Source organism: Malurus melanocephalus, unplaced genomic scaffold, assembly GCF_030028575.1.
Source record: "Malurus melanocephalus ecotype Western Australia unplaced genomic scaffold, MMel_1.1 scaffold_131, whole genome shotgun sequence".
NCBI classification, from domain to species: domain Eukaryota; kingdom Metazoa; phylum Chordata; class Aves; order Passeriformes; family Maluridae; genus Malurus; species Malurus melanocephalus.
The window spans coordinates 1,251,147-1,278,105 of NW_026623363.1; positions in this window are offsets into that span (position 1 = coordinate 1,251,147).

The window sequence follows — 26,959 nt, forward strand, 5'->3', positions numbered from 1 at the left end:
GGTGATTTTGTTTCATGAGTGGATCCAAGGAGAGCCTGGGAATTCAGGATAGCCCAAACCAACAGAGCTTTGTTGTTTAACAACAGCCTGATTTATTCCTGGACACATTACTTGTGCTTATATGTGACTGCTGAAATTCATTAATTGTATCACTTATTGCACTAATTTATGTTCTCCAAGACCTGAGGAACCCACAGCATGTTAAATGGCCACATGGCTCCAATGACTCGGATGACTGAAGGGTTGTTTATTTTCCCCTCTTGGGTTTGTGTTGCAGTTGTCACGCTGTTTGCCAACACTAACCAATTTCTGTGTGCTGCTGCTTGCACAAATTCAGATCCCTTTGAAGGAAGGAGGGCAGAGATGACATTTAGGGTGTCTTGTTTGAGAATTGGACCCTCCATGAGCTCTTTAACCTGAGGGAAAGTCTCACTGCTAAGAAAGGCTTATTTAGATTTCCTAGCAAGGATGCTACTAATTAATGAACTTGGTTTTGATTTAATTCAGTTGGAGCTTCTTAGCCTGAGAAGTGCCAAGTGAGGCCCCACAAACTTTTTTTCCTCCACTTTAAGTGACCCTTGAGAAGAGGTGCAGAAATGGATCTGACTCCTGCCACCTCATAATCTTGGTAGCTGTAAATCCTTTCGTCATGTACTGGAAGCTTTATCAGAAACAGCATGGAAGTTCAGGTTCTTTTAATAGATACTTGTTACTGAGACAACATAATCAGCCATAATGATTTTTTTCTTTTCCTTCTTCTTTTTTCTTTCTTCAACTTTTCTTAGGACCACTGGCCACCCTATAATAAACTATGTCATCTTTGGGATTTTTTGGGAACTAAACTAGGCCTCTTAGGGCATTGGATTTTTTGCTACATGAGTGCAGTAACTTGCATACAGTAAAATGTATAAAAAAATAAATCTATTTTTACATTTTTGTTTAGGTTTCTGTGCCAAGTTTCTGCAAGCCATTTAAAGGGTTAAAAAAAAAAAAAAAGAGAGAGTAAAAGTGATTGCAGTATGCTGTGGCCCTACATTCAGGTTAAGATCCCAAATGGTTATTACTTACATTATATTTTCTTTCTGAGTTTCCACATGTGACAAATCTTGTCCCTTAAATTAAATACAGTTAATAATCATTCCTTAAAGTACGCCTGTAACATATAAATCTTGATCATAGTGTCACTTCAAAACTGGAAGATGCTAGAAAATAAACCCTTTGCTTGTCCCTAAATGCTATGGGATATGTAACCCACATGGAATGGTTGTGTAAGGARGAGAAATAAAAGTATCTGTACCTTTTTGACAGGCAAATTCATTTTATGATGTATAACCCAGCTTGGTGTAATCATGTTGATGTGCAAATCATATGGTGGATGGAAAAGGGTGACATGTGAGTTGAAGAAGCAGATGTAAGTGCCTGATCTGTTGTGCATCTGCAAGCCTTTATGTCATCTTCCCAAAGTCCTCCCATGTCAGTAGGTATTGCTAAATGTCACTTCTTAAAGGGATCTTGTCAGATTTGTATTTCTGACAGGTGTACATGATTCAAAACATGATTTTAAAATCTTATTTCTTGCTTTTTAAGAATAAATTTAATGTAGATTTCAAATATGAGAATATTGCATCTGCAAATATTGATCTTTCCCTCCTTTAAGGGATGTTTTTATATAACAGATAAAAAAAAAGCAGAAGCAGTTTATTCTTAAGGAAATGAAAACATATGTGAAAAGAATATGTAATGGTAGGAGTAGTCCTGGAATGGTGAGTGGAAGACACATCAAGGTATAATGTAAAGTATCCAATATTTTCTAACTTAAACAGTAACACTGAGGGCATGCAGCCTCTGATTTATTTAATTTGAAGGCAATTTCATTATGAAACTCTTCTCACTGGAAGTGTTTGTGAAAATATCTTGTCACCCTATTCCTGGTTTTCCCAGCAAGGCTTATTTGCAAGGATGGCGATATCACAAACTTCCAGGAAGGCTAAATAAAAAAAAAAAAAAAAGTGTTAAAAAATTACAAACGCGTATGACAAATAGGCTCCAGTGTGTACTTCTAGATCACACTATTGCTTGAGAGGGTGTGAGGATAGTAATCAGTTTTGTTTGAAGAGGTATTTTGTTTGTACAGAATCCAAAGATACRTCCGTTCTTGTGTGGCATACTTCTGTTTTAGGTTAGTTAAGTGAAAATAAGTTGAATGAACTACAGTCTATAATATTTAGTCTTACACATACATGAAGATGAATAAAAATATGTGTATACACAAGTGATTTGCTATGATTAGCTGACAAGCTGAGGCATGATACAACACTTAATAATGTCTAGTAAACCTCTAAGTGATGTCAGTGTATCACAGAGCTCTTTTCATGATATTATCAGCAGTCATTTGCGTTATTTATTGCTGTCATCATGCATTTCTGTTACTCGTGGCAACTTGGCAGAAAATGCATTGCTAGCACAGCTGATGATAGATTCAGTTTCAGATTTTGGATACAACAATCTGAACWTATTAATGGTATTTTTATATTTATTGGCAAACTATGCTTTCCAAAGCATGCTCTACCTCAAATACAAAATACAAAAATAAATAAAGTATTTAAGCATCTTTCACACTGCATATTAGCAGCATATGCCCTTTAATAAGGAGCAATTAATCTACAGATTTTAGGGCGGCCTGTTGAGATGGAAAAGCATCACTATCTCTGTTTTACAGATATAAGAACGTGAGACACAGAGGAATTTGCATGTCAAGTCAGCTGAGAGGAGACAACATCCTCAAAGAGGAGTACTCCACTCTGTTGGGGTGCTGCTGCTCCATCCTACACCTGCACATGTTGCTTTGAGGGCAACATCTGCGCCATCTGTACCCTCATGTCTTTAACTCTCCCATTTGCTAAAATTATGGCGTTAGGCAGTTTAGTTGCTACAAACCTATTCCAGTGTTAAACTATGATTATGGGTTTTTTTAGAGAACTCATGGTATCTGTTCAGAAAATCTCTTTCATGAAGGGGAAAAATGGAGATTCATAAATCTGTTTTTTCTGTAAGTGTTTAACTCAGACTAGTTGGCTAAGCAGAATGAATTCAGCTTGGTGTGCAGTGTGCAGGCTGTAACTGTTCTTCCACAGCAACACTTATTCTTGAGGACTTTTAAATATTTTGGTATTTAGTAATAAGTTAACAATTATACTGATTTGAAAGAAAAAAAAAAGCAGGAGGAAACACATACATGATTTAATTTAGGGATTTCAAAAGGAGGAATTTTGACCCTGCTGATGCATTGTCAGGTTTTTTTTTTGTTTTGTTGGTTTTTTTTTTTTTGGTTTGGTTTTTTTTTTTTTTTTTTTTTTTTTTTTTAATGTTAGTTCTCTCTGGTGAGATTGGTGTGCAGCTTTTACAGTTTCCTATTTTTGGACATACTGCTGTGGGAAGACACTGGTGTCTATATATAATCATCTCGATAAACTTTTCTTTCTTCCACCCTGACTATAGGGCAGGTTAGATGCCTCATTAACACTGCAGCAGTCATAATGTACACAAACTATAAGGCAAAGATGTGGCCATGATATATTTTGAAGAGYTTGGTTCCTGCATGAGACAGGAGCTATGAAATGCCTGAGCAGAGCCCAAGTTCAAATGGAGTTTGGTATTTTCACCTGTCATTATGTCCTGCAGGGCTTTCAACTTTGAATTTCTTCCTCTGTCAGGCTGTGGGTCTGGTTGGTGCTGCAGGAGCAGGCACAGGCAGGAGTAGGTCAGGGAGATGGGCACGGGCTGTGCGTTGGAAATGGGAAGGGTCTCCAAATAGTTAGTAAAGCAAAGGGCAGGTCATAGCTGTAATGCAGTTCCACAACTCTACCAAATAATTTGGCTTGATTTATGCTAAATAAAAGTGTAATTTATGCTTGAGGAACATACTCATCTACTTAGAATAAATACAAATTATTCTGGCTTCTGAGTTTGACATAGTTTTTGAAGTTTCCTAAAAGTTATTATGATCAGATGAACTTAATTACAGAGTACTTTACATATACTCATCTGGTAAATGTCATACAACAGACAGTCAAAGGGAAAGTATGCAGGATTTTCGGTCTCCCTCTTCTTGCTATGCTCTTCATGTTGCCACGTGAGCTTTAGGCATGCTTGTCTGAACGGTTCCTCTTGTAAGGAAAGAAACAATCCCTCTGCCTCCCTTGCCCCCTTCCCTCCCCATAACACCCCAAAACCAAAACAACAAACRAAACAGTGCAAAATTCAGACTGTTGCTGGAAACAGTCTGAAACATTCCCTTAAAAAGGGAATGTCTTCCAGTTCACAAAAATAACTGCTTGGCAAAATCAYTGGAGTGGGCAGAGCAACACCTCTCTGCTGCTTGCTCTAGCAATAGCAGGGAGCCTTTCCCTTGGGTGGGAAGGATGCACTGACTGTCCATCTCCTCTCTAGCACTGGCAATTTTGTTGCCTCTCAGTACCTGGGGAAGGGAAAGTACATGGAACATGTCTGAGAAATCAAAGGCTGTTGCAGCAAGCTTGGCTGGACCCCAACCCTGAGTGCGCAGCCATCGTCTCTGCCTGGGACAATCTGGCCATGGAGGGTGAAGCGACCTTTAAAGGGATGGCTTTGCAACACTGTTCCAACGTCTGCCTTACTCTTTTCACTGTGGCTTGGTAAACTTTGTGCTGGAACTTCKAAGAACTTAGTATTTAAGTATATTTTCTTTTTCTTTGCACAGAACGCAGTTCAGTGTGTGAATATCTTGCTGTTTCAGACTGGTGGAAAAGTGGCCAAGAGGTTTCTTTAGAACTGAGTCAGTGCAATTTCCAGTGGTACTGTGTACATTAGCAGTGATAAGGGCATCCTTTAATCTGCAGGGTCATCTCTTCCTACTGTAGTAAAATAGTTTTAGCATGTGTGAATTTTGAGTCACTTCATACAGAGGGGGTCTGACAGTCGTGTAGGGGTGTGTAAATATATAAATATATTTAAAGACACAAGGTTAAGCTCCTTGAGGCAYGCACTACCCAATACTAACATGTTCATATCTCTTTTCCAGGTGATGTTAAACGAGGTGTGGCAGTACAGTTATTCCTCTTTCAAATAGCTGACATCTAATAATTAATTGGTATTAGTTCAAAGTTTCAGTATGCATTTATGCTCTACACTATGCTACACACTGTAATTGGGACTATATTTTTATGTAAAAATGTGTCATCTGGAATACACTGAAACATCTACTCCAGAAGAATATTCCAGAAAACAACTGCTAAATTACCACTGTTTCTAGAAGTGTCACAGGAACAGTAATTATTTTCTTGGAAAAATCTGCAACTGAAACAATACTGATTTTGTGTTTTTATTTTTGCTGGCTTTCACAGAAAGCTGTTTTCAGGTAGCAATGTGCAATATTTGTTCTCTGGGCATGTTTTATCAGATGTGACAATAACTTTCCTTTAAAGAAAAGTCTTGCTTTTTCTTATTTTTTTCTTTTAAAAATTTTAATTTAAAAAGGATCTTAACTAAATTGTGCCATGTAGTTAATAAATAACAAGTGGCTCTAATAATTCTGTTGTCATGCTTTTTATTTACAGTGTATGCATAAATTAAGGTGGGGGGGACAAATCTGGAGTGAATTTCCATCACCCATAGTGGTTTTTGCTAAGAAAACAGTCTTTCAATGTAAACAACATCTGTATTTTTCATGTTGTCTTTCTAAATAATAGTTMTGTAAATAACTTGCCTCCACAGCAGGGCAACAGTTAGGTTCCTTAATCTCTCAGTCATCCAGTGGTCTGTGCATAGTGCAGGCTTCTAGCATACTTAAAAATACATCTCTCAAACTTTTGATATCTTTTCCTCRCGGCAGGATTTCAAAAGGTAGATGACTGCAAAATGCACTTTCATTCTCTGTGTTAGTGCTTTAACATTAGCCTGACTTTAATAGGCTGGGATGATTTCAGCTTATAAATCTTCAACTGGAGGATAAAGTTCAAGTAGATAAAATCAAACAGATGTTGGTGGGAGGATTTCTTCATGACCCATAAAAGTGCTATCATCAAAGCCTAGAATCATTTGTTTTGAATTATTACATTGTTATCAAAAGGACTGTAGCAGTCTGTTTGTTGAGAAATTGGATCTGTTTATCTGAAAACAGAACAAAGATGCCATGCTAAGACGTCCCTGGGAAAGTGTGGGTTAGCTGATGGCTGACACGGTAGGGTAGCTGTGAGACATTTTGATTGACAGCTGTCTAAATAACTGCCAGGCCTGGAAGTTTCTGCATATGATTATATTATTGAAAATGGCATCTGATGAAATTTTTAAGTGATGCTTTTAAAAATGAGATATATTTTTTCCTTTGTTTTGAGCCAATGAAGGTTTTTAAAAGCTTTCATTCTTTGGTTTGTTTTTTTTTTGCATAGTGGTAAAATGAGGTTACCTTTCAGTAGTAGTTGTAAGTCATGACTAAAAAGTGTTGAAGACTTTGCTGAAGTGACATTTCGTGCTTTTACTTAAACTTAAGCACTATCCTGCTAAACAAGTTGCACCTGCATAAATGAAAAAAACATGTTCTTTTTATTACTCACTGAAAAGCCTTTACTGTTTTTCGCATTTTTTTTTTTAAACTGGCTCATAAGGGACACATGTAGCAATGTTTGGAGTGAATCTAAGACTAGTGCTCAGATTTAAGTGGACAGCATGTAAAAGCATGAGCAAATCACTTTTAAAATCCTGCAGCTACTACATATGTTCCACGGTGTGTGTGTGCATGTGCATACAGAGCACAGCTCAAGCTCTACGGACAGCAAGGGCTTCATGCCCTTTCTGCCTTTCTCTCAGAAATCTGCTGACTAAAAACTGAAATGGCTCAGGAAAACATTTTGCCTCATATACGAATACTCTGTAAGAGGACTTAAACATTGCCCTGGAACCCTCAGTGGGAAATGGGGTGCAGCACCTGCATGGGATTGCAAAGATGTGCTTCTCTGTTATGATTCTTTCCAGGGACACAGCTTCAGTGTGCAAACACTGAATTTTGGGATTTTTTTCTTTACTGGGTGTTAGAGATGASCCTGAGAGTAAATGTCGTGAACTGGATGAAGAAATGGGCCCCACTTGAAGCTGCAGTGAGGGGTTCAGCCCCTTCTCCCCTGGAGGCCACAGAAMTGTGCAGAGAAGCAGGTGAATTTGTAGATTTGTACATTTGTAGATTATTCTGTTTTCCAAGTAAAAGTCACAATAATGCCTGAAAGAAAGACAGATATGTGAAACATTGAAGTCTTCAGATTTTCCCAAATGCTTTCCCTGGATACCTTCACTCAGGCTATTTGCTGGTACTTTAGGGTTTTCTCCGTGTTGTGCACATGGGTTGCAGTGCACCTGGCCAAATGCAACCTGTGGTGTGAGCTGGGCACGGCTCAGACCATGAACAGCCATGGGCTGTTCCTAGGGAACAGCCTTCTCTGTTTCCATGGAGGGTCAAARGCATGCACAAAACTTTTTTGAGCCTRATGTTTTTTGAAGTCAGTTCTCAAYTGGGAGAAGGCAAGCCTTTGGGAATTATGTGTTATGACACTGCTTGGTCTTATCACAGTAAAATGCCTTGGATTACTGTACTTTTAAATGGCTTTTATCTAMCTATGTGTTTCAGTTGTGACAGTGACTGTGGCTCTGTTAATGCTGAATCTGATAAAAAACAGTGACAATAAGTTGCTGAGATACATGTGACTATGTAAGGTTTAACAAAATTCTGTTTTAAATTCAAACACTGTGGTTGAATCTCCAGATAATGTTGAACTCTAATTTGCAAATATTAACAAGATACTTACACGGGCTTATTTGAGATTATCTTAGTGTTAATAAATAGCAGTGTTTAAATATTGGTGGCTTTAAAAAAAAAAAAAAAAAAAAAAAAAAAAAAAAAAAAAAAAAAAAAAAAACAAACCCAAAAGCTTTATTTTGGAATATCTTTTCAGCTTTGATCCAGAAGGCTTGGTTTTAGAGTTGCAGTTTTGTTTTGAAGGAAACTTGCAGACAAACCTTGGCCCAATTCTGCAGTGGATTTGCAGTCTGATATGTCTCTATAATGTTTGCCAGGCTTCAGAAACAGCTTAAAGCAGTCCAATAGGCCAGTCATGTATGACACATTGTTGATTTTACTCTAAGTGTAGACAGAAATAGTTTTCCCTTTAGTTTAATATTTTAAAATTCCACTTTTTTCTCTGCTTTGCTAAGACTAAAARGCTTTCTATGTGTAAAATACAGAGCCCTCATGGCCCATTTCATTATCACTATGAGTGCAGGTTCTTTCTTTTTATCAGCCAGTGAGTCCAAAGAAAGCACAATGTGTGCCTAGAGGTGGCCCCTTCAAAAATGGGAAGGTGAGGGAGACAAGGTTGGAAACAGTTTCTGATGAGTTGGGTGGAGAGATGAAGCACGTGGGTGGAGAAACTTGTTGAGATCCACGATAGGCACAGGACCCGGTAGCAGCTCTTCTTGAGACTTGGTTTGCTCGAGCTCAGAAGGGAGTTGGGAAGAGACTCTCTTGAGAGGAATTTGGAGAATGTTTTGGAACATGTTAAGATCTTTCTTGTGTTGAGGAACCAGCAAGGCAGCCAAGACCTGGAAATTAAGGCCTGTTGGATGGTRAGGCAAACCTTTGAAAGACTCCATTTTAAGCTTTGAGAACTTTGTAAGGGTTACTCTGACAGTGAGAGAAAGTGGTGTTAAATCTTCTCTCCACATGGTTACTAGAAAACCAAGAGGCAAAGCAAGACTGCTGAGCCCTCCCTTGTGGCAAGGGCTCCTTCATGGAAATAAGTTGGGCAATAATTGGTTACTGAAGTTTATGTGAATCTAATGTGACCAAAAGCAAACTTACCCTAACTTTTAAGATCTTTCACATTCTGAAAATGTATTAAAGGAGAATACAAAATTAGTTATTCTAAACTGTATTTTAATGCATTGTTTTCTCTGAGGTACTGAACTTGCTGAAGGTRCACATGCTTTTGTGTTGAGTGAAGAGCTTTTAGCAAAAAGCTGACACRTGAAGTGGACACAATCCGAAAATATTTATAATGCCTAACCTCCTTGTGGTTCAAGATGCTTTCCTGCTTGCATTGCCMAGTCTARTAAATTACTACGGCTTAGRGAGCCACTTCTTCATAGTTTATGAAAAAACATCATTTTACAGCTTCTGTTGTAAAGGAGTCTTGAAAAAACATTTTCAACTAAGGCGAAAACACCACACATTGTGCAAATGGACAAGGATTGTTTACTCTGCCCTGGGAGTGCAGAGCTTATTCTCTAAGACTTTCCTCAGTTGAAATTCAGACTCAGTCTTCATGTCATTGTGAGTGATCAAAGTCATGTGAGACAAATCAATCCAGAACACAGGTGAAATCTCCTGAATTTTTGGTTGATTGGGAATGTAGAGACTGCATTTTGCCTTTGTTAGCTTAGGAAATCAGTTCCTTTCAGAGACCCATGGTCAGGGAAGTATGGGTTGGTTTTATCACTTGCAATGTGCTAATGGTGTAAGAGAGCTGGAAGGCAGTCATACCACTTGACTTCTCTCTCTTTGTTCCTAAGTTGTGTGTTTCAGTTGTCTTCTGATACTGAGATAAGATTAGAAAAGTTATTCTGTATAAAATTCTCCCAGAGAAAGCAGAGGTATTCATGCCACTTCTAGCAGAGTTTGGGTTTTGCGGAAGACRCACATGGAATTTGTCTGTTTTAAATCCCAAGATAAAAAATTAGTTGTCTGRGGACAAGGTGAAGGTGAGGGAAGGAATGCTGTTAAAAAATGTTGTGGCCTGAGGAGAAAATACCAGAGGAATAGTTGATTGTAAACTAATGAGTTTCCTTTATCTAATCACTCCTKGCCCTGAAGGATCTCCCTCCTCAAGCTAAGTGATGTTATGCCTTGAAAGCAAGTAAAAACCCAAGAAGTAACCAAAGGGCAAGGTATTCCTAAACCCAGAAGTAGTAACATATTTTATAGATACTCACCTTGTGTGAATCAATAGTGCCTAGTAAAGCTCTAGGACTTAAAAAAAAAATCTTTCTTTTATACATGTGCATATACATTTCTTTTATACTCATTATGTTATACATGTGCTGTGTGTACCACCTACTTCACAGCTTGTCTGTGCTGTGCTATTTTGCCACTTTCACTATTTTCATTGTGMAAGAGGAAGGGACATCTTGGGGAAATGCTAAAATTATGCATAGTGTCTGTTTTGGCCTTTCAGGTTTTCCACACATAGAGTTTGTTCAAAAGATCGGAGAGAAACATCATGGGAGCATATGCAGAAATGCAGAGCTTGTGAAACTGCCTCCATCCTTTGCAGGCAACACACTGTTCTTACTGTCTATTGAAAAATGTTTAACAGTAGGTGTTTTCTGTCTGGCATATATGCAGTATCAGTTGCTAGCAGGCAGCTGAGAGTAGCTCTTACCTAAATAATAAAAGTAGAATAGAATATTTCAGCTGGAAGAGACATAAAAAAAGTAGTCCAATTGCCTGAGAGACCAAAGACATCCACCCTCAGAGAACACCATAATTAAACAACTTTACCAAGTGTTGTTAAGATGTGCAAAGTTAATGAACTTAAGTAAATGAAGAATGGAACCAGAACAGCCTCTGTGGGAATTTTTTCAAATGACTCCTGAGAACCTTGGAGAGAAAAKCATTATAATGAAATTAGTGGGGGACAAATTAAATGAATACAAGAAATTGAGTTCCTCAGTGAGACTGGAGAATGGGTAGACAATGGGTAACACTAAAAGTAACTTTTTATTTGTCACTTGGGCTACAAGAGCAAAACAATAATTCATAATCAAAAAGCAAATTTGGTAGCCAGAAATCCCCAAACAAGACTTTGTAAACTTTATGCAAGAGAAAAACAAAAAAACAAATCAAACAACAGGAAAGCAATTCACTTGGCATGATACAGTGTCACAAACAAAATAATGCCTTGGAGATAGAAAATGGCATCCAGAATGGCAAAGAAAATTTTACACGGCTGAAGATTTCAGGTAATAGTGCCAATAAGTCATTAAATCTGCACCAACTGATTTTTATAGTATCCTCATAAATTAAATGAAATCATATTCAAAGTCCATAATGCACTATGGCTTTACTGCTGAAACTTCTGGAAGAAAGTAAATACGTTTTTTTCTAAAAGCCTGGGATGCTTCCATATATCCTAGGCTTCAAAACAGAGAATAATTATTCAGTCTATCAAGCATCTGTCTTGGAGAGTAAGTGAAAAATTGATGTGTCTATGCAAGATAAAATGAATCAGTGACATTTCTAAAGGGCCAGTGCTGTAAAAGTTTGATATGTGTGCTGAGATCCATGGAGAAGACATTTTACATTTGGATAGATCTGAACAATCAATGTCTTGAAGACCCCCAACAAAACACCTACACTTGCAAAAATATTATCCAGCTTAGTTGAAAGAAAATAAATTCTCTGTACTTAGTGCCAYATGTTACTGGTAAGGAAGCAGTTACGAAATCACACTCTGAAATCTCACTGGCAGAGAGATTAATATTGTATGTGGGATGAAACCTTCAGCAGAAAGATCCTATTGCCACCCATGAGGCTTACAAAGAGGCGTGTGTAGCAGCACCAATGGTGATGACATTCTGATGTATAGGTGCAGAGACTGTAGGATGGAAGCTGTGGCACATCATGCTCACATGCCTGCTAGTAAAAGCCAGGGGAGTAAATCCAGAATTGAAATAAAACAATGAAATTGTGAGTGACTGTAGCTTCATGTGTGGARCAGTTCTGACCTCCTAAGAGCTAAAACCTGCCCTCCAAAAGGTAAAAGAAATACAGGAAAGCCTACTACTAAAGATATTAAATCAGTTCAGAGATTATTAGGGTTTATAAACTCAGACTGAATTTTTTTTCTAATCGGTCTCAGATGTTTGCGAATTCCTGTGGCAACTGCTAGGCAGAGGCKCATGCTGGAAACAAGTCCCTTCATATGACATGCTGTATCCCATGTGCTAATGGCTGATGACCCCATAACCAGAGTTTCAGGTTTATCTTTTAGTTGGTTCTCTTTACAAATAGGAGGATAACAGACACTTCTGAACCTTTTTCTTTTTCAACTAAGCCCATGTTATGCAGGTTGGATTACAAGAAATTCCACCAGCAATGGTAGAGATGGTTCTGCAATCTGCCTGCCCTTTGCACTGTGGAGATGAACCTTGCATTCAATGTAGCAGTGGCATCTTTCACCTGCCAAAAGTGTAGCAGCAGCAGCCCTTGTGAAGGAGCCTAGTAACCAGTGGGGAATCAGAGGCTCAGGATAAGCCCAGAGTACAAGCATGCTACTTGCCCAATGTTTCTTTGCTGGCTCCACTGTTGTTCCCAAYAAAAGCTCCCTGCTGCTAAAGAGGTGATGTGTGCTGACAGGGCTATTGAAGTGAGGGTGATGTGAAGAGAGGGTGGCCCTTCTGGCAAAAATAATTGCGCTTGTATTTTGAGTGAGAAAGAATGGCAATATCTGCAGTTAATGGAAAAGTTTTATATAATGTCATGTCAGCTGTTGGATTCTTTCCTGTTGTCATTCGCCCTTGCTGTTAGGGAAAGCGGAGCAAGATGATGTGGTGGAGTGAGGGAAWTTTTCTGTGTTGGCATTGCAAGTGYACATGTTCCAGTGATGTATCAGACCACAGGTAAGTTAGGCACAAGTGAAATTGCTCATAGGAAGTACAGCATCATGGCTGTTCCGTTTAGGATTGCCTGGCTCTAGGATAGGTCAGTGACAGCGAAAAAACTGAGGAAATGGAACAAATGCTCAGAGCAGATTGAACCAGTTTCAAAGAAACAAAAAATGAAATGCTGTAAGTGGTGGCCCTTGGGCTGGAGGATTGTTTAAAAGTGAGTGACTGTAGCTGCATGTATGGAACAGTTCTGACCTCCTAAGAGCTAATTTTTTCTCTTTTTTAAATAGTTACCTGGTTAGATATTGTGTCTTTATTGTGTAGGTGCTGAGTATTGAAATACTCTCCCTGCTTTCCTCTCTACCACCATGCTGGAAAGTGCATCTGTTCATGGAGAACAAGGGGAATGACTTGAGAGCATCTTGATTTTTGCCAGGGACCGGCAGATGCCAAGCCTTTGCCCCCAGTGCTGGCCCCTATGCCTCAAGCTGTTGGCTGCCCATGGAGGGAGCCATGGGCTCTGTATGCTCCTTGCTGGGGCTTGATGCCTGAAGCCAGGGCCAGTCAGGCACCAAGGCCTTCTCCTCTGGCCGCTSCTCTTCTCTGGTACAGCCACCATTGCCACAGATGTCCCTGCCATGCTTCAAACAGCTGATGGGAAAYTGCTTCCACGGAAAACAGAATTGCTGCTGTAGAGTGGCGCTCATGCAGAGGGCATGGGGGAGCGAGCCACAGGAGAGACCTGTTTGAGCTTTTTTCCAGAGTCTAATTAACCAAGTACACGTAATATATATATTAAGTTTTACATGTTTTTGGGGTCGTACTGAAAAGCTGGATTTTGGATGGTGTTTTTATGAAATGAAAGAAGGAGGCTTTTGGATGACTTGCCAGTTCCTGAGTCTCCTGTTTCCCCTCCCTAGCAGCCCAGCCTTTTTCCCCCAGCAAGTCACAGATCTGTTGTAGCTGCTTCATTAAGCTGCTATGTGTCACAGTGGTGACTCTGCAAATTTAAATTGGCTGGTTTTGTCCATAAGGGTGTGAAACTGGAGGACCAGGAGAACCAGCTCTGCAGCTGTATTTTCCACGTGCTGAGTAGGGGCTGATATAAACAAAATGCTTTTCCTTCGGGGTTTTGGCAGCTCTTGCCTAATCTGTTGGAAAAATGGTTATGACTATTTCTCTGYTCTCAGATGAGGCTGTTGAAAACTTACAGCCTCTCTGGGAATTTCGGCTTCTTTCCATGGACCAGTAATAAAATCTGGTTTTATGTAATGTTTAATTGCAGACAATTTCAAGTGTTAAGAAGTCTGTCTTGGCAGATATAAAAAGACAGGGAAAACACCCAAAACAAACCAAACCCAACCCAACCCACCTGCCCCTTTTTCTGTCAAACCTAAATATTTATTCTTTTTGACTATATCCACAGTTTTTACATTACTTGATTGGCTGTTCTAAGAAGCTGCTCACAGCACATATTTGCTACAACTTATATATTAATTTTCTTTTCTGTTACTTTGTTTGCTTAGTTTCTAAACAAATATTTTTTTCTGAAATTATAATAATTTAGCCAAAATTATTAATTTAAGAAATTTTATTTCTGCTATAAACTTTTTTATTGGCTTATAACCTGCACTTTTGTAGTGCTTTTAGTTAAATTACAATTGCAACAAAAATGACAGATATACATTAAAAAAAGCCCTTAGGTGCTGAGCAATAAAATACAATGTCATGCCAAGAGAATAATTAATGCAAGAGAATAATTAATAATTAATAAATCAGCATCATATTAGAAGTGATCAAATGAACCAAAATTATTAAAATTTGATCTTTTTCAATCTCCCACTCTATTTTTTTWAAAAGCACACCACTTTAAAAATGTTTCTGAATGAGATTTTATTTCAGAAGGTGTTTAGAAAAATCAAATCTCACGAAACCCACAGTTGTTCAAGAGTATAATCATGCATAGCAATGGTTATGTCATGTGGTTTTTTGTAAAATGTTTACTTTTGCCATGATAAATTGATACCGCTGGATATTCATAGTTTCAAGGTTTCTTATGGGTAGAAGCAGCTTTCACAACCATAGACTCATCCAGATAGAAAGCAGAAATAGCAAGTAAAYAGCAAATGTTTTTGAACAGGGGGCTAAAATGACAGTGAAAATGGAGAACAAATATGTGATAATTACAGCTGCTTACAAATAACTTTTTGTGGGTATCATGCTGAAGAAAATAGCGTTAAAGTGATATTCTTTATTGAATAAACTGCTCACTGGAAATGTTCCTCTTGCCTGTTCAGTGAAACATAATTTTACAAGCACTTTGGAAGAAAATTTGCTTTATGCTACTGTCAAACAAATTGCTTTCAATGAACTTGGTTAGAGTTTTGATGCCAAAGTATCAGTGGAAGTGGTAGCCTGGGCTTTGAATAAGAGAACTTTCCAGGAAAGATGGATCCATTCTGAAACTGATATAATTTGGCAGCTGACTGAGTGATATGGCTTTGAGACTTATATCCTCATGACAGATAATATTTATTRTATTCTCAGTGAGACTAGAATATCAGGATGCCTATTCTGGGAAGTGCTCAAGATAAAAGAGATGCTGGATAGCGTAATGGTAAATTTGAACAAGGAGCTATGCTTTATTTTAGAATTTGCTGCTACTTTTTAGTCATGGACCTAACTCTGTCCTGGTTTTCATGTGGGTTTTGTTTTAACAAACTATTATATTGCAAATATAAATTGCAACCAATCTATCCATGAGGCAGAAAAAGGGCTAGCAAGATTAAAGAAATTATAATAGTGATTCATCTTTAGAGAAGTCTTTCCAGCTAAGGAAGGGGTGGCACCTGACAGTGGTATGGTAGSAGTACCATCAAGGCAGTTATGGTCCGTGCTTATGCCTGGGAYGCTCTTCTTCTTGCTGCAAATTTTGCAAATACACAGCCCCACCTCCAGTGAAGCAGTAYGCAACTGGTGACAGGGGATATGTTCAGTACAAGGATGCAAGTTGTGGGTGGTTGTTATTGAACAATATGGCCTGTATTTTAATGTTAATGAGTGTAATTGCTCATTACTTTGTACTTAGTTCTTGTTGTGAAGCCTCACTGAGCCTTTGCATTTCTTTCAGTTAAGTTCATGATAGAGGTTTGAACAGAAGCATAGAGATTTGAAGCAAAATAGATTAAATTTCAAACTTCCCAGTAAATATTTTAACAAAATATGTCTGATATATGCAGATGAGGACTTTGAACAAAGTATTTTTTACCTTTATGATTTCATTGCTTTAATTTGAATTCAGAAAAGCAAATCCAGTGCTATGGTAATTGCTGTAGCAATCACATTTCACTGTCATTGCCTGTGATCATTGTGGCTCMCATGCTTTTCCTTAACTAAGCAATGTGTTGTTCCTGCTAATGAAAAATATTATAAGTAATGTTACTTTTTTTTAATGGTGATGTTTAAATGGCCGTTTACACAGGCCATTGACCTAGGGGATATTTTCTGAAATTCCTTTAAATTCTGAACAATTCTGTATTTTTAGATGGATGATAACCATTGCCCTTAACACTAGAATAGCATGTAAATTCTTAGCAGTCTCTTGAAGACAGTCTTCCTTGTCCCCAGGCATGCAAGACATACTTGTATGGAGTTGTGCCTGATTTCTAGGAGCTACCGTTTCTCCCAGGGGTATGGCAAATTCTGAGGTTATCCCATGCCTTCTGGCAGCAGGAGGAGCCTGAGAACTTGGCTCCTGTTCCATTTATTGCTGCCTCCCCTTCTCATTCTTTTCCTCCTCTCTATGGGAGGGAGAGTGCTTGTTCTCTTTGTGCTTATTATCACTATTTAGGCATTGACTTTGGAACTGTCTAATGTAAAGCAGGCTTCCCATAAGCAGCCTGGTGTAAATCAGGTAATGTGTTTGGATAGAGGATGTAGAGCAGTGTCAGATGCTCAGGGCTTGCAAAGACCTCAGCAGTTGCTGTTGGGTCTTGAGGTAAAACAATGAAGTGCACATCTCTTCCCTGCACTATTCTGATSCAGTACTTTTATGAGTCAAGCCATTTCGTTTGTAAGTAGGTTTTATTGATGCTCCATAGTATTTAGGAAGTAGTGGTGGGAAGAGAGGTTGTCTTGAAAATCTGGTTGCCACCTCTCTTGGATTCGTAAGACTTGGGGAATCTGGAATGTAGGACTGCAGATATTAATTATGATACACCTGGGCAGGAATTTTAAGGAGAGAAGCAATGTGGAAACAGGTCTTTGAATTGTTGTTGGGACTCTAGTGTTGAATTTTTTTTAATAAGAACAGCAAATTCTATTGTGATGAGTCCTGCCCCAAGAGGCATTTGGGAGATGACATGACCCGAGTCCTGCAGGGCTGGGCGCCCTGCCCTCACTGAGCAAAAATAGATGGCAGAATGCACACAGTAAGCAATTCCCTTCTTCCTGCCAAAGTGCRTGTTTGCATCCCTTGTGCAGTTTAGAAAGCATGGCATGGGCTGATGTATCACCACAACTGTTTCTTAGGAGCTGGTTCCTTCTGTCTTGTTTCCTTTGCAAAGTTTTTCAGTATTTCATGAGAATAGCTGGAGTTCATCATTGATTAGTTGTGTGCAATTATCTTTCATTTATATTGATGGGAGAGGARGCCACTCAATAACTTTCAGAAATGGATTCCTGTAATTTAGTCCTGTTTGTCCTTGTGCAGCATAAACAAGTACACTAGCAATAATAACTCTTGTTATTAAATATACTTATAAAACTGAATGAAAATCTAGCGGTTTCCATGAAAAACTCTGGTATAATTTATATGACATCTTTTAGTAAAAAAAATATTAATTAGTTTTGGATCTAATTATGCTTCCCTCTAAATAAGATCTCTCTACTCCAATCTCAGAAATTCTCAGGTGRAACTGAAACATTTGGGAAGATGGTAATTAATTTATGTACTACTTATATGATGGGAAAAGAAATGTAGAAATCTGGTTTTCCTCCCATTTATAATAAAAGCGGTAATTATAACAAGGAAAAAAACATATTCATTTTATTGATGTAAATGTGCAAGCTCTGTATTTGTTTAGTGGTRTGAACTCTGGAAAATTTAATAGAGATATTTTGGAAAAAAATTTAACTGTACTGTATCTTTTTCTCCCTGAGCTGTAGCAACTGACTAGTACTGAGGACAACCTGAGTAGGGACTTTATCATGATAATGGGCCAAAAAGTCACAGCTCTCATGTAACAGAATATCTTCTGACAGAGGGCTCAATTCAGAGAAGCATCCATATGTATTATGGTTGCTCAGTAGCGAAGGTGAACCGTGGCAATGGGGATAACTCAAACGAGGCAATGTGATCTCCTGGGATGCTTTAGTCCCTTCTTTGTTCTCCCAGAGGCATCTRCACGTTCCTGGGAGCGAGGCTACTTGAGCTGGCACCTTGTGTCTGCTTTTTCCTGCAGTGCTTAGGTCCTCTAGCAGTTACAGCCTTCAGGTGCCAAAATAGATCCAGGGTGTCTCTGCACACTTGTTTGAGTGGTGATAGCCTTGCCAGCCCCTAAGGTGTTAAGAATCACCATGGGAGAGACTTTGTATTTGGACAGTGTTGAAGAGGAGCCTCTATTGCTCCAAACTTCGTGAACATTACAAATGGTGTTTGACCTCATTCTCYGGCACAAATAAGTATAGCAGTTCTGGGAGATGTTTGGCATATAGAATCTCCATTCATAGCCTGCTGTGACTTCTTTTTCCTATGTTCCTTCTTTTATCTTGGTATCAGGCAGCCCATGACTCAGATCCATATCACACAGTGAGCATTTTGAAATGCTTGCTTGCTTTTGAAAGTCTGGGGTCTCTGTCTGCTTCTTCCCATCTCTCTCTCTCTCTCTTTTGTCACAAGCTCTTGATGCTTTTCCTTTCTTTTTTTTTTTTTTTTTTTTGGGGGGGGGAGGGGGCTTTGTTTGTTTATTTTTTGCCTCAAATTTGATACTCATTCAAGCCACTTAGTATCACCAACCTGATAGAAAAAAATAATCTGACAAAATCCATTATAAAGCTATTTTCTTGGCAGTTGAGCTGAATTGAATCCTGGAGCCAGTRCCACATTTACAGAAGAGTGAAATGAGAGGGTTGGGGGCAAAGACAGAAAGACAGGGAAAACAAGGAATAACAGCACTTTCTGTCAGCTCAGTTGTTTGCAAAGTCGTCACACTACATTTCTTTCCTACTCCTTCCATTACTTCCTCCTACATGGTCTGGCCAGGAATGTATGCCTGTATGTGTGTGTGTTTCAGTCCTTTTCTAAAGGAAAAGGCTGGAAGTTAGATGCCTTCGTACTTGAAAGCTGGTATTTCTCTGTATTGTGATAATAAAATATGTTTTTGAACACCTCTGGACATTCCCTATTGATAAACAGATGTGCCACCAAATTTCATGGAGAAGTAATATAGGTTTGAATTAAATTATGAATTTAAAAGAATGGACTGCTTTGGACTTTCACTTGTACAGAAAAAATGCCATTTACATAAGTAAACATTAATTGAAACAATATCTTCTAGAATTTATTAGAATTACTATTTTAACAACTATAACTTGTATAAAATGCCTTTATTCAGGGCACAAATTGTTAGGTGCCTTGTTAAAAAGAAATAAAAAGAAAAAGGAAAAAATAAAAAAAAGAGTACTGCTAATCTCCAAATAGCAACTTCTATCTCTAAGTCTGCTGTGACTTAACAAAAATGTAAAAATTGCCAATTCTATCTCATATCATGCAGAACCACGTGCTGGAGCCATGGTGTGAAGTCTCAGAAAAGCTGACCACCCAGTGTTTTGACTCTGTTCAACGGGAACACCTGCAGCTCTGGTTTTAATGATTTTGCTCTTAAATGTGAGTATATATGATTTTGTAGCCCATGAGTATAATTGTCTGCAGCTTGGTGGGACCTTTCAAATATTACAGTCTGAAATAGTTAGTGTGTGCTGGAATATGGAACCACATGGATAACATTGCTGTTCATCATAGCATAGATCCAAAATGAATTCAAATTGCTTATGTACTGTAATATGTGTGGATTTCTTAATAAAGGTGTCATGAGACTGTAGCGTATTTCCTACATATAGCAAACAAAGCAACCAAAGCTGTGGAGGCTTTGGGAGTTCTGACAAACTGAATGCAAAATATTCCTTGCAATTGTATACTATATATATAATTGTATACTTCAAAATTATGATGGATGATTTTTGGACTGCAGTGAATGAAGCCAAGTCTTTGTGYATCTTGCTCTTAAAGTGAGAAGTGCAGGTCACAATTTGATCATACAAACCAGCAAAGTAAATGAGAAAACTTTTCTGAAAATCAAAATCTGTCCAGAGATGTCCAAATGTTCGGTGTGGGGTAGAATAATATGGGGTGGGTTGGTTAGTTGGTTTGATTAGGTATATTTTTGATTTGTTGGTTTGGGGGTTTCGGTTTGTTTTGGGGTGTTTTTTTTGTTGTTGTTGTTGTTTTTTGTTTTTTGTTTTGTTTTTTTTATTTTCTTTTTTAATTTTCACGGGTTCCCTTAATCTCAAAAGAGTTATATTGAGATCACATCTCTGGCAGACCAGATACTAAAGCTTTCCTAAAAATGATGCTTTAAATGCTTAAAAATGCCATTACTATGTAGGAAGAAACATTTTGGGGTACCACCTACAGGTAGGTAAAAAACATAGAAGAAGGAATAATTTTGCAAGCCCAGAAGTCGAATAAAAAACTATGAGGAAGAAGCTTGTCAGGTGAGGAATAGTATGAAATCTTAATAGTCAGGCTGGAGGTCAAGGAGAAGAAGAAGACATGAAACTTGTGCAGCTAAGAGGGTGGCAAGCGTTGCAGTGGTGAGATTTTTGGAATCTGGTTCTATTGCATATAATTTCAGAGGTCTGAAAGCCATGGAGGTCCAGCAATGGAAGCTTTTTTTTTCTTTCCTGCTCACTTTTGATGATATTTGCATTAAATAAAGCAAATAAAATAGAACCTTTCAAAATCCTCAGTGAAAATTGTGAATAGAAATTTGAAGCACTTCCAAAAYGTTTATTCAGTAGAAATGAAGGGCTTAAAAATATTTTGGAGTCCTACACCAGTTGAGAAAAACATACACTTGATTTACAGTTCTAATTTTTTATAAAAGGGTTGTAAAAGTGGGGTTTTTTTTGTTTTGTTTTTTTTTTTTTTAATTTTTTTTTTTTTTACTGCAGCATAAAAAGTAGTCATTTAGTAATTAAAACATCATATATATTTGGGATTCCAGTAGTCAAAATAGTGATAAAGTTTCTAAGGCACTAGCATAAAGAGTATGAAATATTGGAAATCTAGTGAATTTAATGARAGAAATACAATAACACAAAACCAGTGAGCTTATATTTTTTTTGTGTTCAGAAAACCAATGTTGTTATGAAARCTAGTTTCAATCTATGCTTTCACATTGTGCAGAATAGTGTAATTCATATCAATAAAATTCTTCTGTTCTCAAAGTCAACAGTTAATTTTAATATACTGATGCAGAGATATAAAGAGAGTGTACATCAAAGTTTACACGTAAACACTCTAAGCACATAATAAATGTTTATTAAAGATATGCTTTGAGATATGTTTCTTATTTAAGTCATATGGTATTTACTTTGTTCAGTTCTTAAGACATTTTCATGTCTATCTCCYAGAAATTCTTATTAAGTAAGAAACTTAGTGAGTTTGATTGTGAATTCAAGCTGTTGTCTTCTGTTATTCCTTCTCCCAGATTGTATTTTGACTTTGAAAGTAGCCTTCATAATGTCTGCAGCGACCAGTYACTAGGCACCTCTGTGGAACTTTAAAATATTGTTTTGCTTATTTTAAAATTAAAAGGGGCCCTTTCTTCCTGTGTTTTATTTGTTGGACTATTTCTTTTGCTGCTGGTACTTCTCGGATGTTTATAAYGAACAGACAGGTAAGTGATACTGGTTTTGGGGATAGAGGAAATTGAAATAAACRTTTTCTTTTTGTTGATTTATTAATGCTATGTACTTGTAAATATCCACCATTCTTTGATTTTTTGAGCATGTGACTTTTGAAAGTGGTATTGTTAAAGAYATTTATTATTGTAATTTTTATATGTGGGACATGATTTGATTGATTTAAGCCAGAAAAAAAGAAAAGCTTCACAAATTAACTCTCTGAGTGTGTGTATGATTATACACAACCTGGTCAAATTTTTTTCTTATCCAGAAAAAGTTGATTGAACTATTAATTTAAAAAATAGTTTTACTTCTTTATTTAAACTCAAATTCACTTTTGCATATTGTGTAAATAATAGATTCTACTAAGAAAAATATGACAAACGTGGAAGGATTTTTATTAAGGTCAGACGTTTACGAAATGATCTGCTTTTACAGTAGATGTGKTGTGAGGGAGGGGGAAAGAAGAGAACAAAGGCAAAAAAGTCAGCACTTTTAAAGGATGATTGGTCTGGTCTTTCAGAACTTGAGTGCTAAATCTGACAATGAAGACAATTTTATAATTTTTCTTAGAAGCTAGAAAAGTATTTTTTCATGCATTCACTTAAGAAAGGAAGAGTTCATGAAAGTTTTGTAAATTAAGTAGTACATTACAAGGTGTGTAATGGYAGTGCTGAGAATATTTGACAGCCTTTTCCCAGACATTGAAAGGATGAATATGAGGAAGATAGGCAGACAACAAAGGAAMAATGAGACATGGGAGGAGAGATTAAGGGAAAAGAAAGAAAACAGTGTATCTCATCAGTTTTCTTTTCATGAGGAATAATCTGAAATTAATAAAATTATAGCTCAAAAAGAAATATTTTACATCACTCTACCTCAGAGAAGAATACCTAACATTAYTAGAAATTAATTCTGATGTTATCCTTTGAAGGTTAAGTGAAATTGTTCTCTTGGATGTAGACTACAAGCTGGGCATGTTATCTGTGCAAGTAGAAGCAACATGCTCCACTAAAGAGAGTGAAAACTATTCAAATTTACTCGGAGGGAAGAATATATGTCTTTATTTTATTACAACAGTATTTCCAAGTGTAACAACATTAATCTCTAGTTTTATACCTCACTTAGTTCTGCAAAGACACATTGTAAGACTTAAGAAAACAAGGATTAGAAAATGGGAACATGATTTTCAGGCTTTTTTGTAAGTAGAGTCAGCAGTTCATAATTTTTTSTTTTCACGTGTTTATAAAATGTGAAGTAATAACCTCAGATGAACATTCAGTACAGGAACAGGGAACTGGTAAATGAAACCATTTATCTATAACAATATATAGGTTCAAAATAGCATGTTGTAATATATAATGCATTTAATTTCTCTAAATTATTCAGCTGGGGCTTGGGGTGTTTTTTTCTTTCCTTTGTCATTCTCTCTGCACCACTCCTTCCCACCGCCCCCTCCCATATTTTCAGATGTATTGTATGGAAATTACATGTTTTCATAATTTTAAATCTTAGGGGTTTAAATTCACCTCTGTGACCTAATTAACTTCATCCTGTTTCTTTCAAAGGTGCTGAACTGTCTCTCAGAGAAGGGGCTCTGTAGTGCTCAGCACTTCTGCAAATAATGTACTGGAAGCATAGTCGCTTTTATTTTAGAWAGTTAAATATTGATTCAGAAAGCTCATCTTAAGCCTTTTCATTTGGAAATATACCTTTTGATGGGCTCCCTTAATTTCTAAATTCTGCACTTTTATAGCTTGAGTGGGCCACCGGTGGGACTAAATGGGTGGGACAAGTGGTCAAGTGGATGTGATTAAGGAGCTGCAGGCTGATATGCTTAAGATGCTGATTCTTTTAATATTTGAGTAGTAAAAATCTAAGTTATGCTCCCACAATATCAGCCTTTCCTTTGGTGTGTGCTAACGTTGTAGCATTTCAATTACTTTAATTTGAACATAATATAAGAGCATTTGATATTATGTCGCAAAAATGCTTGAATTATTGTATGAAATATAAAGGAAGTGTTTCAGTTTGTGGAAAGGATATTTGAAAAGAAACTAAAAACATAATTTTTTTGTATTGGGGTTATCTCAAGGTTAAAAATAACTTTGGATCAGAATCCGTGTGAATAAAGGATGCTCAGACTAGTTAGGTTCTTGTTGATGTAGCTTGGCTTTATACATTGCCGTTGTATTAAATGATTTGGAATACACAAGGGTGTAGAATATTATAACTGGTAGATCTATGTACACACGTCCCTCTCTTGCTTCTCTTGCTTCACCCTCAGCAGCGATGCTGTGCCCAGACCCCTGGCTGTGCTCGTGGTGAGCTGCCCTGCATGGCAGCTTTGCCCGTGCCCTTCAGCTCCAGCTGCCACAACGCAGGATTTAAATGGCACGGATAATCTCGTACTGACCCAGCAGATCTGCAGGATATTTGTGCAACTTGTGAAGGTCTAGAAAAGGGGCCGTACATCCTGCATGTCTGTGTGATTCACATTGGTGCATAAACTTCAAGCACAGGCTGATTTTTAATGTTAGTGCGAGAAATCAGGCACTGTTACATGGAGACAAATATTTCTCTAACTCTTGGATCTTTCCTAACTCAGTCTATGATTCTTCTGAAATGAGAATTTCAAAACTAATGTTAATGTACCATTTGATAWATGAGAGTCTGTAGTGAGAATAATTTCGTTTTCTCATTCATTCATCATTTGAAAAAATCAAAATAAACAAAGAAAAACCCCAAACAAAACAAAATGCCATCAAAATTAATCTGAATTTTATAATAAATGAAATGGATAAATGGAATAATAAAAATGGGACATACAATTACTTYTAATAATATTCTAAAAATTCTGGTATTAAAATTTCATCAGAAGAAATTGTTACAGTACTTGGCTGTATCCTAAATATTTTTTTTCTCACTGACACATTTAATCTAAATTAAACCACAAACTATATTAATTTACATTGCAATTCCCTTGTCCATTACAATAGATAGTAATTTRTATTACAATTTTTCTGATTGCTCATATATAGAATTGATTTTTATTGCTTGTTTCCCTGAAAAAAGTCCAGTAATCTTATGGAACAAAATATGAATAAGGAAGGTGTTGTTTTTTAACTCTCTTGTTGTTTGTGGCTTTGGGGTTATTAATTTATCTGAGATGATGTACCTATGCATAGCTAATTACATTTTATGTTACTGCATGTTGGCATTTTCATATTCTCTTTTACTGTAAGGGCCTTGAAAATCCTTCTGTGACTTAATGGTCAATTTTGCTTTAAAGGACCAACTTTAGATTAAAGCCAGAACTTMGTATTTGAAATTATTTCGGAAACTTTGTGGCAAATTGTGTAAAAATTGCTTCTAAAATTTTTCTTTGCAAAGGCGAGGGCTAACAGTTGTGTTTGCCATAAATCTGGCAATAAATGACCCTTTCAGATGCTCAAGATGTAGAATAATCTATCTGTTTCTCTAAAAACAAACAAACAAAAATCCCCACAAAAAAAMCCCCAAACACAAAACCCCCCAAATTCCTCCCCCTCACCCCCCCCCAGAAAATTGATAACCAATATAATGCCCAACTGGCAGTTATTTTGGGACAGGCCAAAGTGTGCCACTGATTTCAAGCATTTACATGCGTGTGTCTCTTTAGTTTTGTTTCTTTTCTTCTTCTTTTTTTCTTTGTGCTTTCATGCTAAATATTGCATCCCTTCTTTGAAAGGTGAATTATCTTCTGGTATGGTATGAGCTGAGGCTCTGAAAATCACATGGGAAGCCTTAAACGAARAGGCTTAGTCTGTGCTATGAAGATTCCCATGTCCTTGTGCTGTCTCTTGTTTAAAATAGTTTCATTTATAATTGAAACAGCACATCACATTTYCAATTTCATTCAGGGCTCAGTGCTACAAAGGGTTAAGGGTTTAGAAATGGACCTCAAATGTTGAGTAGAGATGCTGATCCCAGAAGAGGGAAATTTGTTCTGGCATGAAAAGTATCTTCAATATTCATTTTATCTAGCAGAAATTTCTCCCTGTGTCATTCCTAATAGTCGGGAGGTTTAGGGGAATGAGTGCTAAGAGGGAAGGGGGAACATATATGAGAAAGGGCCCTCTCCAAACTCCTGAGCAGCAGATGGATTTTCTGGAAATGCTTAGATCATACCAATAAATAAAGACTAGCACATGGTCCTAAGAAACTATGTTTTTGCATATACTGTAAAAAAAATAATAATCTGGTCTCAGAGTCACAGCTGCAATGGCACAATGACTCATAGTCTCTGAAGTGTGGGATACTCCCTTTATAAAATGGAGTGGAATGAACTGCTGTTCAGATGCAAAATCTTCTCTAAGACCCACAACTGAGCTTTGAACAGAAATGTTTTGACTTGTCAGCAAAAAGTGGCTTACTTCAGAAGTAAAAAGAAGCAGGGAGCAGGATGAAAAGGCATATGAGTAAGATATGAATATAAAGTGTGTTTCCCCCCTCCCCCCCAAATCTTTAAGCAAGAAATTGAGATTCCAGATTCAGTGGTTTGATCTCCTTCCTATTCACCTCTCTGGATTTAAATAAAAATAATAATAATAAAAATAAAGTCACTATTAGATGTATCTTAATGAAGTTCTTCCTTGGGGCATTGTTCATGTTCAGTCTCTTCAAGTGCACACACTATAGAAAAAGAAATGCTATTTTCTGCTCTTAAATAAAGATTTTTTTAAGCAGACATTAAAATTACTGTAGTTTTACCTCAGTCTTATAGGTAGATATTTTGCTTTGAGACTAGAATACTTGAGGGAAAAAAAAAAAAAAAAAAGGTAGCTTTAATTAGAATTGCTACTGTTTGCCAGCTGCAGCATTGTTACTTTGATGGTCCTGGACTATAAACAAGGTTTATAGAGAAGGAACATGCATTTTTTAGACTGATATAATTGTAAAAAAAGGATCTGCTGAACGTGCAAATCCTTCTTCAAATCACTTTTTACTAGCGCTTTAAATCCTTGTTACTTTATGCCTGTTTATTCTTTAAAGTCTCGCAGTTAGTTAATAATATCAGTATATCACATTCGGCTGCTTGCCAAGCTGCTGTGTATGAGGTCCAAGCAACTGAACAGGACATCTGCTTCCAGGGGTGCAGGCGTGGCAGCCAAAGGAGCCCACGCATGACACAGTCTGGTGAAGCAGTGGTCCCTGGGGTGGCTGCACAGAACCAAACTTTTCTTCCACAGTTCAGACTGGATGGAGGTAAATGGGGTTGTGCCTCTCTGTCTTTATTTGTTAGTGATTTGAAATAAAATTA